At 40.1% G+C, this 10,810-nt stretch overlaps 1 pseudogene; it reads right to left on the minus strand.

Annotated features, from left to right (window-relative positions):
* Positions 1-9,386: 9,386 nt before the first annotated feature.
* LOC110308565 (ribosome-recycling factor, mitochondrial pseudogene) lies at positions 9,387-10,226 on the minus strand (annotated as a pseudogene).
* Between the last annotated feature and the right edge of the window lie 584 nt (positions 10,227-10,810).

Here is a 10,810-nt window from a genome sequence, read left to right on the forward strand (position 1 = left end):
AGTATTCTTGCTCATTCTCTGTACCAGTCCCTCCATCTCATGAGTCAGCTTCTTTAGTGGTCTCTAAGTCCACACTAGGGGACTCGTTGCTGCAGTCTGTGGCAGAGATAGGGAGAGTCTCTTCATTTTGCTTGCACATGTCTGCTTTCCCCACTTCCTTCTTCTCTGTGAACCCAATACAGCTTTCCTGTCACCATTGTCAGGCCACTCAGGAACTCACAGGTCAGCCTGTCACAGGAATCATTCTGGAAACTAGCATTCCTGAATCATTCCTGTAGCATTCTGTGGAAAAAAAACCACAAACACGTCCTCTTCCCCATATTAAGTATCTGAATAGAATCAAGCCATGTGCTAGTATGTGGATCCTTCCACTTCACCTAGGCATAAGTACGCCTGGTTGTAAAATACTATAAGGCACTCACTCAGCAAGGAGGTTTTTGGCATCTAAATTTCAGTGTCATAAAAAAACTTTACTTGGAGATGAAGAAAGATGATGCTACATTAATGTTTTCTTTGCCAAAGAATTGCTGGATACATTGAGTAACAATAACTAAAATACACAGTTAATATCTGATTACCATTGATTACAGTTGATAACAATTGATCACAGAATCTTTCTCTATTTTATGTAAAACCTTTTGTTTTACACCAGTGATTTTGCATCTTCCTCGATATCATCTAGCAAAGGCTTAAGTCCTCCTGTGGTGAGTTTAAGGTGAGGTATTAACCAATTAACATCTCCTGGAAGCTTTTGAAAAGAATTTGAAGTAAGCAAATCATCTTTTCTTTCTTAAATTTTCTGTACCACAATTTTTCTAGGATTACTAAGACCCTAAATATTAAAAAGATATTCTATCTGAATCTTTTCTGGAGCAACAATTACTCCCAAAACTTTAAAGCTCATTGTGATTTGAAGTAAACTTCCCTTCAGAGGCATTTGCTAATAAATGGCTTTCCATTTAAGAAACAATATACACTGAAAAATTCAAAGTCTTAGCTTCTTGTATTGAAGCAGAGACAATAAAAATTTTTCTTACATAATGTAAGGCTATATTAGCCATACCTAGAGGCAAAATTTTCCAGTGATCACTAGTTCACAAGAAGCAAACCCTTTACAATTATCAGGATGCAAAGGAAAAAACAAACTTTCAAATCTATAATAATTTTATATGAAGTAGGCAAGCCAGATTGTAATGCCTCTATAAGTTCTACAGTCTGATTGACTTTTTATAAATTTTGAATTTAAACTCTATTTAGAACAACATCTGGATAAATCTGCAGCAATGTTGTTTTAGCTAAAAAGAAATTCCCCTGAAGGCAGGGAGAGGTGAGGTTCCAAGAACTCCCTTAGGCACTGTTTGCAAAGCAAACACCACACAAGCCTGAGGCTGCTCTGAGCTCTGCCTTAACTCAAATGTAAAAAAAAAAAAAATTTGTTTTTTTTTTTTTTTTTTTTTTTTTTTTTCCAGACAGGGTTTCTCTGTATAGCCCTGGCTGTCCTGGAACTCACTCTGTAGACCAGGCTAGCCTCAAACTCAGAAATCTGCCTGCCTCTGCCTCCTAAATGCTGGGATTAAAGGCGTGTACCACCACATAATCTGAGCATAGTGTCTGAGTTTTGGCCCTCTTGCAGTGAGGACTGATTCTAGAATTTTTAAGTTTCTTTTGCAATATTAGACTATACCTATAACTTTGGAAGCAAAACCCAATTTTAAACAATTTATTCTCTTTAAAATCAATACCAGAAACATCACTTTCACATTATGAAGTTTGGCTGCCAATTCGTGTATGCATGAGAGTGTAAATTTTATTTTTTATTTAAGAGACATTGTTTTGATTCTTATCTCTTGTAAGTCTAGTTTCTAGGATAAGAATCACATAAAATATTATCTCAATTAGAAGTATCCTTAGAAGCCTAGTTTCTTGGACTGGTTCATGCCATATGTTGTTGTTTTAAAAATGACTCCAACCTTGAGTTACCACTTTCAAGCTAACTTTCTTGTTACCAATGTTACACCTTTTAAATCATACCCAATAACTTATAAGCCTTGGTCTATGACCAAGACATGCAGAGCATATTTATACTTTTAAGACCAGTCAAAACCAAATGAAGTGGCTACATGAATCTTATAAATTTAGACCAATCAAAGAATTTTACTTTTTCTAGATATGTTTTAATTTAAAAAGCACTTTGTCATTTGCTAAACACAATCACAATCGCTGAGAATTTTCTAGGAAAATACAACTATCAGTTTATTTGTCTTAGAACTAAGAAGTTGTGAAAGAACCTAGTGGGGAAACCCCCAAGAATCACAAACACACCATCTTGATGTAAATACACGAGGTAGTTTAATGGCGGAGCTCCAGGTCGAAATGTATCTCAAGCAGGAGACAGTGGATTTGACCCTGAGGCTTGAAAGCTAGGGGTTTTTATAGAAAAGGGTCTGGGGCTGGGGGAGGAATTGGCTCGGTTTCACATGATTGGTTCATTTAAACATCAGCAGACTATACATGCAGATCGAGGTAACAGCAGAGCATCTGGTTAACATTTAATTTAGGTCAGAAGGGCGGAGATAGGGTGGCGCCGGGCCAATCTGGACATGTCATTCTCTTTATCTTTATGACCAAGCAGCCTCAGGAATGTCTTAACAATGACCCTGCCCAGGCATGTCCTGTCCTGTTCTGCTATGTTCTCAGCCCTAGGTTTCAAAGCTCACAAACAACTCTTTGGGCTATTTGACATAAATTACATCTCAAGTTTTATTTTCTTTCAGTTGCATACTCCTTTTTAAAAACAATTTTTCAGCAGGGCCTCTCCTGACATGCTTGATTCTTGGCTAAGGTGTGGGGCCACTCTCAGCCTCCACTGTGCAAACTGAGACTAAATCAGCAGATAACGTTTTAACCATTTTTTTTCCTTTTTAACATGACATATAGAACAACAGACATTCAGACAACAAAACAAAAACATACATGAATTGACACATAGACAGATTGGTGCGCCAAACACAGACAAAATAAAGAGAGTAGAGAACTTGATGTAACCCAAACTGAGAATGTCTCTTGTAGGGGCCAGAGAGGATTAACAGGAAGTCTTCCGATTTCCCTCTGTCCCTGGAAGAGCTCCAAAAATCCATTTTTCTCCTTTTCTTCTTCCCTTCTCCCCTTCCCCTTCTCCTTTTCCTTCTCCTTTCCCCTTTTCCCTTTCCTTTCTCCTTTCCTTTTTCCTCTCCTCTCCTCTCCTCTCCTCTCCTCTCCTCTCCTCTCCTCTCCTCTCCTCTCCTCTCCTCTCCTCTCCTCTCCTCTCCTCTCCTCTCCTCTCCTCCTCTCCTCTCCTCTCCTCTCCTCTCCTCTCCTCTCCTCTCCTCTCCTCTCCTCTCCTCTCCTCTCCTCTCCTCTCCTCTCCTCTCCTCTCCTCTCCTTTCCCTTTTCCCTTTCTGCTTGTAAGAGGCAGCTTGTCAAAGCAGGATTAAAACCCAGAATTCCCAAGCATCCAAAGCTTCCAATTTATTTAATCTAAGAGCAGTTCTCTGAGAAAACACACAATCTCTATACACTAAATGTCTCAAATAACCTAAAGGTCTATCATGCTGAATCTTTTTTGAAGCTACCATCATCCCACACTTAGTCAAACATTTTCCACCCATTAGCAAAACCTGCTCTGCCTGCTCTCCACTTTCTGCAACCAACAAAAACACCATCTACAAAAGGAATTATATATGTTTGAGGATATGATTCTCTAACTTTTAATAGAGCCTTATCTACAATTCTTTTTACACAATGTAGAATTGGGGAGTTGTAAATAAAGTAATAGTAAGAATTGAGCTATTCTTTGACTTTTATGAAGTCTCTTTTAATGCTTTAACCATAATTTTTAAATTTTCCCCAAAGTATCAGAATCTACAACTCGAAGTTTTTCTTATAACTGGGGATGTGTCCCATAACAAGGTCCACAGTTCCTGAACGGGGCCAAGAGGCTGCCCCTTATCTAGTTTTTTGTCTTACCTGCTTCTTTAGTGAGCAGACTCCCATCTTTATGGGACTTACACTCCTTCCTCCAAGGTTCTCTTCACCACAGCACAGGCAGAGACCTAGAGGAAGGCCCTTCCTGTTTCCGGAGGGATTTTTACAGTCCTTCCTCAGGTATCCCGATTTTCCACAACTGAAACATGTACCTTCATTCCCCTGAGAACGTGTTTCATTCTCACGGGTGTTCTTAACATTGGTGCTGAGTTTCTGTTCCTTCATTGCTACAGTGTAGGCCTTTTGCACTACGGCTAGTTGAGACGTCTAAACATGCTTTAATGTCAGACTGCCCCACGGTAAAAGTTACTCGTCCTCCTCAAACTGATGATTCTTTATCAGTCGGTCTGCAGCACCAAGACGAGATCCTATCCTTGCCTGAGAAGTAAAGAAGAAAAAAAGAAAGAGATAAAAGTCTTACCTGTCCGGAGTCCCTGATTCTGACGCCATCCTGCCACGGGCCAGACTGTAAGAAAGCATGCAAGACTCTCCACACTATTACAGGAACAAATCTGGGGCATTCTAGCTATGGAAATGCCAAGGTTCCAGGAGACTAAGTTTCCATGAACTTTTCACCTCAGCACTGCATCCAGGTTTTTAGGCCAGTCACCCGTGTCACTACTGGAGTGGGTATAGTAGCCATTCATGGCTTAGTGGCTCATACAACTAATTTTATCACTTGGGAGGCACGAAATTCCTGTGAGGAGTTCCAGGTTAGCCTGGAATACAGTGTGGCACTATGTCACAAAGGGAGTGTGGAACATTCATATACAATATAAAAAGTTTGCCAAAATGGTAATCTCAGATAGGATTGGATTTTCTTTACCCTGATATAAATAGAGGTGTTTAGCAACCTTGTGTCACAGGAAAAGAAAGTGAAAGGAATCATTTGTTTCCTGTTTCCACTGTAGGACTGTAACACACAGGAACATGTGTATAAAATTTCACATTAGCAAAATCCTAAGACTATAACGTCACACAGGTAATTATTTAAGTATAATTATATCCAATGCATAACTTGAGACATGTTCCTAAACATTTTATTTAGCTGAAAATAAAATTTAAATAGATGTCACATGTTTTACTTGGAAACTCTCTTCAGATTAAACCTATGTACCTCACAGAAGACTAATGACAACACACACAAAATGCCTCCGGAGGTTGGTTTAGAAATATTCCAAGGATATTTTCCTGTTTGCATGTATTTATGTTTTTATTACTTATGATTGTAATGTGAGGTCATTATTTTCCCTGGATTTGTTAGTATAGATCAACTCAGTTGATGGCCATGGTAGTTAGGATAGATAGCAAAACCAGGGAAGAAACTAAGATCAGAGAGACCTAAGAACATTGAAGTCAGAGCGTGGCCTCCAGATGAGAATGCTATTGCCTATGGTATACTAAAGAAAATTTACTTTTAGCTCCTTTTCTCCATGGCAGTGGAGCTCTAGCACCTTTTCCTTGAATGTGGGTGAGCACTACAACTGCATTGATCATAATCACAGCAAAATGGACCATGTGGCTGTTGTTAATTTAGTTCCACTTTATGTCTCCTACAACACTCTTTTGGAATGCTATAGGCTGTATCCTGATAGTTCAATTTTCTTCAGCCTGTCATGTTGGAAAGACCTTGTATAGGCCTTGGCATAGACTTCCTGTTGTCTATCCCCATAAGCTGATGTGAAAGCGAAGCTGTTGGGCTCCAAAGCCACCTGAGTGAGCTACCAAATAAATTCCTTCAACACTGTGGAATAAAAGAAGCATCCAGCTGAGGCTTGCTTAAGGTGGAAAATTAAGGGTTCTTCAGAAGGTCAGTTGTGTTGGATGGTGTTTTTCTGGGGCAAGAACATGAGGAGTGTTTTCCTGAAGTAGGCGGTGAGGTGAAAGGATGTTTTGCTAAAGCAAACATGTGAAAGGACACGTGATGAAGAATTCTTAGATATTAGCAGATGTGTATTGGTCCATTTTACATTGTGTAATTGAACTTCATTTGTTGTGACTCTAGAGAGAGAAATGCACCTAAAACTTTTGGAGATACACTGTGGCCTCTTGTCACTTCCTCAGTGATATCAGTTGAGACAGATTCATGTGGAGTTAAGTCAGTTAAGTCAGAATCATGTACTGAGGCAAGTCACATGATAAGGCAAGACCAATTTAGGACTGGTGATGTTTGGATGGAGTAATAAATAGGACATAATAGACTGTGAAAAAGGCTTGCTGGTAGAGCTAATTGTGCAATGCTGGTTGGTCTTCCATCTTCGCTGATCTTCACTGAGAGAAGCACAGCTAAGAACTTCATCTGCATCCCTGAGGATCCTGGCCCCTCCTGTTGACTTAACATCAAATCAGTTGATGCCTGGCTGTCCCTCCTAGGTCATGCAACCACTGCTGCCATCCCAATACTGTTGAACTAGACTGCTGGTATATCATGGAATGTCTGAGAGTGGATAGATCTGCAGCTGCTAACCTGTAAACTGAACTGCAGGTTTTTCCTGACAACACAGATGGGATATGCTCCAAAGAATCGTTTCTAAACAGCTCCACTTCCCCGATATCCTTTCTTTTCCACTACCTCTGGTGGGTGGTGGGCTATAAGGGATGTTAAAGACTTTAAGAACCATCCTTAAAAGTAGACTTCGAAAAAAATTAAAGTTATACCTAGCTAAATTTGATTTTCAAGGGAAGACTGTCTTTTTAAGTGAATCACAGTTTGGATGTTGTATAGTTTTGTGGTCAATAAAGAGAGCAATGGATAGTAACAAGAATTCTTTGAACCTATGATGATTTTAGAAAGAAATGCTTTCATTAACTTGAACATTTGGACTTCTCCTTTAGCATATTAATTTGTAGTACAGTTCTGGATGGGATGAGCTCTATCTTGAATGCTCTACTTACAGCACCTAGAACTGAGTTGCCTTAGCTGAGACTCAGCTTTGAGTTCTTTTTCCATGTTCTAGACTTCCTTGAAGCTAAGAGATGTTCTGTAGCTTTGTTGGGAAAGATTATGGGATGTTTAAAAGCTAACCTAAGCAATAATTTTACTATAATAGAATGCAAACCTGTTGCTAGATGCAGAGGAAGAAAAGGAAGCACAGAAGAGGTGACAATGTTGGGCAAAGTCAGGAGTGGATGTGCAGAAACATCCAGAGGAAAACACCAGTAGCTACACCTGATAAAGGTATTGTGTGGACAGAGAGGTTAGGAGAATTCAGACAGACTGTGAGAGCCACTGCAAGGAGCATAATCAGGAATTGCAAAGGAGAATGATATAAGAAGGGTAGGAGGTGCTGATCTAAGACATCAGGGCCAAAAGACTACTAATTCTTTTGTGAGGAAAGATTAAATAAAACTTGGGCTTTAATTGCTGATATTTATCACTCACTTGTTAAGTAAATCTGTTTGTAGTTTTAATTTGGCTCTTTCAAATACAGTCTTTTGAGTGTTTTCCCATTGTTTTTTTCTTTAAAGATTACAGTGGAGATCTCTATACAACACTGTCAAGTGATTTCAAAAGATTATTTTGTTATATAATCTTGAGACCTAAGCGTAGATGAGTTTGGAATTAGCAAGGCTTCACTATAATGACTGCTAATCAGATGATATACACCCAGGAGTGGCTTGCTCTCTTTGCCAATGGCTGAAGATGTTTCACATAGTTCACTTTTATAAAATACTTGCTTGTTTAAAGTGCAACAAATATGGAAAGGAATGGCTTATTTTCATTTTAGCATTAAATATAGCATGCTTTGTTTTGCATATACTAGAAAAATAATTTTATCTAATTAATACATATAATAATAATAATCATAATAATAATAATTCAGTTGTACTTATGAGCCCTTCATCCAAGGAAGTGCAAATCTTTTAAACAAGCTACTTCTAAAGCTGTCACATCTTAATGCATGCAGCGACAGAGAAGCCCTGACTTGGCAAGTTCCTACATTACCTTAATAGGCTGGATGACTTCCTAGGTTAGCTAAGGTGGGCCCCTTGGAGGACCTTACAAGTGTTTTATTAGGAAATAAGGAGTACACATAAAGGTTTGCTTATAATGTGCATGCTGGTATTATTCTTAATATACATTCATAGTCTACAAAACTAATGGTTTCTTCAGAGCCAATAATGCTGCATGCTAGAAAACAGATTAGTAACAGTTCACATAGATTCAGAATCCATAATGTTGACCACACAGCAACAGTAAAATATCCATGAAATGCTACCATGGCATGGCCAGTTATTATAAACAATAGTTCAGTGGTTTGACATTTCCAACAGTAAAATATCTAGGCTTTTGAACTTTAAAATAACTCCTAATAAATTTCAGTCAGAGCAGGGAAGACAAATATACCTGGAAGATGCTGGCTCATTTTCCTTCTTTCTTACCCTGCTGCTGGAGCAATTGCTCTCTGACTCGATTACCTGATGATGAAATAATAAATTTCTAGACACCTAGAAAGCTGCTATACATTTGAAACTCCAGGGCAAGAGTGAACAATTATTTTGATTTTGAGCTTAACTTGTTCTATTTGGAGTATGTATTATTCCATGGTGGATGAGTATCCATGTACAAGAAATAACTATTTAATATCTTTCAAAAATCTGTGCACCTGTGCACAGAACAAACCCTGTGCCACAGCTCTCCACACCCAAATCCTGCCCAGAGATAGCTGATCTCCCAGGGGTGCTGACACACCTAAGATCACAGGCTCATAGGTTCACAGGAGGGAAAAGCTACAGTCAGAGACAGAAACACTAGCAAACATCAGAGATAACCAGATGGCGAGAGGCAAGCTCAAGAACATGAGCACTAGAAACCAAGGCTACTTGTCATCATCAGAACCCAGTTCTCCCACCACAGCAATCACTAGATATCCCAAGACACCAGAAAAGCAAGACTCTGATTCAAAATCACATAACATAATAACCACATCTTTTTTTTTTTTGTGGTTGTTATTTTCCAATTTATTTAGGTTTGATCATCAGCAGTCAGACTGAAGGCCCACATTAATCCAAATGAGTTTAACACAAGGGCAGGGTATGATTCAGAGTTTGAAAGGAGGCTCCTGTGTTGGTGAGAGGAGCTGCTAAGCTGACAGTGGCCCTAGTGCTGTGGTGACACCACAGTCAAGGTCACTGCCAGAGTAAAGGTCCTCTGCCAACAGAGACATTCACAAGAGGAGATTCAGAGCAGAACAAGCCTGTGCACGGAAACAAGGAAGAGATTCCATAAATCTGAGCATCCCAACAGGAGACTGAGTGGCCGATGGAGGTGCAGCAGTGTCAGCCTCGGGTGAATAGTCAGGGCAGTGCAGACACGAGGTTGCCACCCACGGCATGAGCAGACACAGGACTCGGGTGTCCGTCTGTGACTGCTGACTTTCATCCAAGGAGTTCTTTGGTCTTTGCTGCCAGATGCTGGTCCAGCTCTGCCACCGTGTCGTCTGCCATTTGGCTGATCTGATTCTCGATGAGTCTAATGGTGTCCTCCGAGGTTTTGTCCTTTGACTTCTTCAGTTTATATTCATTGCATTAGTGCGAACCTTCCGTAAATTTTCTTAGGCCTTGTTGGTGCTCTGTTTGGCCAATTTTACCAGCATTTCTCTGTGTTCCCTGGTTACTTTAGGAATGGGTGCCCGAATTAGTGTTCCTTCCACTTCTGGGTTCAGATTCATTCCACTTTCGCTTATAGCCTTGATAGCTGCAGCTGTACACTCTGGAAAGCTGGCCATATTCACCAGAATCACCTGTGGGGACTTCATGGAAATCTGGCCAATCTGATTTAGAGCAACCTTCCCATCAGCAGTTACCACAGTAATATGATCAAGGGATCCTGGTGCAGTCCTTATGTTGAGAGTCTTATTGAAATTATCCTTAAGTGCTTTTGTCACAGATTTCATGTCTTTATCAACCTCTTCCAAGCTGATTATATCCTCAACCAAGGCTCTATTAATGGTCACTCTGGCCTGCGTCTGTCCTTTCCCTTTAGCTTTGGCTTTCTTGGTTGCAAAATGGCGAACTGGTACTGCTGGGTAGGCTGAGTACTGCCTATGGTCATGTTGTCTTCCACTCACTGTCTTCATGGAAACTTCTGAAACAGGTCTGGTCAAAGCAGCATGGTAAATGCGAAAAGCAGGGTGCAGCAGGCGAAAGCATCTTATTCCCAAGGCCATGATGGAAGAGAATCCTCAGAAGCAGCCACAGCAACAGCCGAGATTATAGAGAAACACACGCGGGACCATAACCACATCTTTAAGAAGGACATAAATAGCTCTTAAGCTCTCACCTTTCTTTTCTTTTCTTTTCTTTTCTCTTCTCTTCTCTTCTCTTCTTTTCTTTTCTTTCTTCTTCCTTTTTTTTTAATGCAAACTGCAAGAGGACTTTTATTTCAAGAGCGCTCTTGGACCACGCAGGGGTAGAGGACCGTGGCTCGCTGAGTAGCTGGGAGAGGGAGTATTTAAAGGAAAAAAACACAACTCATGGGGTGGGAAGGGCGGTGTTGGAAAATACCAAAAATACCAGTTAAGAGTCACAAGGAAGTGCAAACTCACAAGAGTCACAAGGAATACCTGATAATTGTGTGGGTTATTTATCAAGACAGTTTCTATGAGCCCCTAACAATAGCACATTTGCATAGCAGGTTCTATGAAGGGGTCAGGGTGGTTCTTTTTGAACAAACACTCCCTGAACCCAGGAAGCTGGTGGGTCCCTATCTGTTTTATGATTAGCATGCCTTGGAGCTTTCAGTCACAAAGGTCACATTCTCGAGCCTGGGCCTAAAGGCCTAGTT

The sequence above is a fragment of the Mus caroli genome, unplaced genomic scaffold, assembly GCF_978045245.1.
Source record: "Mus caroli unplaced genomic scaffold, Mus_caroli_1 scaffold_15, whole genome shotgun sequence".
Taxonomy (NCBI): domain Eukaryota; kingdom Metazoa; phylum Chordata; class Mammalia; order Rodentia; family Muridae; genus Mus; species Mus caroli.